Here is a 3935-nt window from a genome sequence, read left to right as displayed (position 1 = left end):
AAAAACTAAAACTAAAAAAAATAAAAAAAATAAAAAAGCTAAAAAACTAAAAAAACTAAAAAAAGGCAAAAACTACAAAAAAAAACTAAAAAACTAAAAAAAAAAACTGAAAAAACTAAAAAAAGGCAAAAACTACAAAAAAAAAACTAAAAACTAATAAAAAAAGTAAAAAAGCTAAAAAACTAAAAAAACTAAAAAAACTAAAAAAAGGTAAAAAACTAAAAAAAATAAAAAAAAACTAAAAAAAAGGAAAAAACTGAAAAATAAGCTAAAATAAAGGTAAAAACCAATAAAAAACTAAAAAGAAAAAAAGGAAAAAACTAAAAAAATTTTCATCTAAAAAACTAAAAAAAACTAAAAAAGGTAAAAACTAAAAGAACTAAAAAAGAAAAAAATAAATGACGAAACTCAAAGAGAAAGCGACCAGGACAAAAGGAATGTTCGATTAGCAATCAACAAAGCACCGGGAGCACCGGGACACAGGGAGTATGAATGACGACCAGGACATAAGTAAAAAAAAAAATTAACAAAACTAAAAAGAAGTTAAAAACTACAAAAAAACTAAAAAGAAAAAAAACTAAAAACTAATAAAAAAACTAAAAAATCTAAAAATCTAAATAAACTAAAAAAGAAAAAAAAAGGAAAAAAATAAAGGAGAAAAACAAAACTAAAAAACGAATGTATATACAGACCGGGACACCGGGATACAAATGACGACCGGGACACAGGGAATATAAATGACGACCGGGACACAGGGACACAACTACAACGGGGACACCGGGGGAAACAGGGGGATGTAAATGACGACCGGGACACCGGGACAGGGAATGGTCGATTAGCAATCACCATCAACAAAGCTCAAGGGCAATCATTAGAATCATGAGGTAATAGAATCTGAATACAGATTGTTTTCCCATGGACCATTATATGTTGCATGTTCAAGAGTCGGTAAACCTGACAATCTATTTATATGCAAAGACAATGGGACAGCAAAGAATGTTGTATATTCGCAAGTTTTACGTAGTTAAAACCATATATATATATATATATATATATATATATATATATATATATATATATATATATATATATATATATATATATATATATATATATATATATATCTATATTCACAGGTGGGACATAGGGACACAACTACAATGGCGCGTAACTATTATGGCGCGTAACGACTTACGCGCGCGGGGGGGCTTGGGGGGGGCGCGAAGCGCCCCCACCAACTAGGTGTTGGGGTGGCGCGAAGCGCCACCCCAACAGCTAGTATATATATATATATATATATATATATATATATATATATATATATATATATATATATATATATATATATATATATATATATATATATATATATATATATATATATATATACTAGCTGTTGGGGTGGCGCTTCGCGCCACCCCAACACCTAGTTGGTGGGGGCGCTTCGCGCCCCCCCCCAAGCCCCCCCGCGCGCGTAAGTCGTTACGCGCCATATTAGTTACGCGCCATATTAGTTACGCGCCATTGTAGTTGTGTCCCTGTGTCCCACCTGTGAATATAGATAGATTTATATATGTGTTTCAAACTACGTAAAAATTGCGAATATACAACATTCTTGGCTTTCCCATTGTCTGTCCATATACAAAGCCGTATGTACTAATAATGACGTCATATGCAAACGCTCTTTTTACAAACAAACAAACATGCATACACACAACTCGTTTTTATATAGATAGATAGATAGATAGATACAATACAAATTAACTACGTAAAACTTGTGAATATACAACAGTCTTCGCTGTCCCATTGTCTGTGCGTATAAATAGATTGTCAGGTTTACCGACCCTCAAAGATGCAACATACAATTGTACATTGGTAAAGCAATCTGTATTAAGATCTATACCGCATTTTTCTAGTGATTGCCCTTGAGCTTTGTTGATGGTGGTTGCAAATGCTAATCGAATTGGGAATTGCAATCTTTTAAATTGAAAAAGCAGATCCGTTGGAATCATGGGAATGCGAGGAATAAGAACAGCCTCACCCTCATAAGGCCCTGTCAAGATTGTGGCATCTATTAGGTTTTCCATTGTTTTTTTTTTACGGCAAGTCGCGTGCCATTGCAAAGCTTTGGTGGGTTGATATTTCTTAAAAGTATTATTGGTACGCCTATTTTTAGTTGTAGCAGGTGTGGTGGACACCCTGAAGGATCTATGGAATTTAAAAATTCAGATGGATAATTAACCGCTTCATTTGGTTCCGAAATACAAATTAACTGCGTAAAACTTGCGAATATACAACATTCTTCGCTGTCCAATTCTCGCTGCATATAAATAGATTGTCAGGTTTACCGACCCTCGAACATGCAACGTACAATTGTCCATGGGAAAAACAATCAGTATTAAGATCAATACCACATTTTTCTAATGATTGACCTTGAGCTTTGTTAATGGTGATTGCAAATGCTAATCGAATTGGGAATTGCAATCTTTTAAATTGAAAAGGCAGATCTGTTGGAATCATGGGAATGCGAGGAATAAGAACAGCCTCACCCTCAAAAGGCCCTGTCAGGATTGTGGCCTCTATTAGGTTTTCCATTGTTTTTTTTTACGGCAAGTCGAGTGCCATTGCAAAGCTTTGGTGGGTTTATGTTACGTAACAATATTATTGGTACGCCTATTTTTAGTTGTAGCACGTGTGGTGGAAACCCTGAAAGATCTATGGAATTTAAAAATTCAGATGGATAATTAACCGCTTCATTTGGTTCCAAAACTGTGTCGACTGACTTGTAAAGGACTGCCTGGTCTTGAATCTTGGTCAAAACAATATTGTTGATTTCGTGGACGTCTATATTTTTGGGTGCGAGAATCGCTCTTTCACTTAGCCATTTATTATTTTTATAATTTTTTAGAATATTCGGAAATACTTTTTCAATCAATTCATTTTTGGACGTCACTAAATTACAGAAATCAGCAGGTAGTTGTATACGTCCTGAAATTGAGTCTACTGGGAGCTTTCCGTTTCCATTGCCAGCAATTGATCTGAAAATGTTTGACCAGAGTCATCGTTTTGCAATCGGACACGCATATTTGTAGTTAATTTTAATGTTTTTTACGTGTGCCCATAAATTAGAATTTTTCAGGCAAGCATTCATTTCGTCTGCAGGAGTTGATCTAGGTATTATAGGTAATGTTTGCCTGAAATCTCCCGCAAGCAATATTAAGGTGCTGCCAAAGGGTTTCGACTTCCCTCGCAAATCTTTCAAGCATTGATCCAGAGCCTCGAGCGATTTTTTGTGTGCCATTGTGCACTCATCCCAAATAATAAGTTTGCATTGCTGCAATACTTTACCCATCCCAGATGATTTGGAAATATTGCACGTGGGAGTTTCTGTAGAATGCAAGTTCAGAGGCAATTTCAAAGCGGAATGAGCAGTTCTTCCACCAGGCAGCAATGTTGCGGCTATTCCGGACGACGCAATTGCCAACGCTATATCATTTTTAGATCGAATTGATGCCAGAATCAGTTTTATCACAAACGTTTTGCCAGTACCTCCTGGCGCATCCAAAAAGAAAATTTCTCCAACGTTGTTATCGACACAATGCATTATCGTATCATAAATGTCTTTTTGTTCCGACGTTAACTTGGAAATGTTATTTTGTACATACGACAATAGATCACTCGTACTGTAACTTTGTTCACGATCCAATTCTACACATGTCGAAACAGCAGCGATACGGTTAGGTGAAGGCATTCCCAAACCCTGAAGAGGTTTGTTTGCCATACTTATGCAAAAATCTTCTATAACAACTAAAGTGTAGTTATAAATTTCTGGTGTAAAATCAAAAGTCATGTCTGACGTCTCTAACTGTTTTCGATGAAGTATATCTTCGGACATTTTGACTTATATTTTTCCCATAAATCTGTAGGAGCTGATG

This window comes from Artemia franciscana, chromosome 17, assembly GCF_032884065.1.
Source record: "Artemia franciscana chromosome 17, ASM3288406v1, whole genome shotgun sequence".
NCBI classification, from domain to species: Eukaryota; Metazoa; Arthropoda; class Branchiopoda; order Anostraca; family Artemiidae; genus Artemia; species Artemia franciscana.
The sequence above is the reverse complement of the archived record's forward strand: the minus strand, read 5'-3'. Positions refer to the sequence as shown.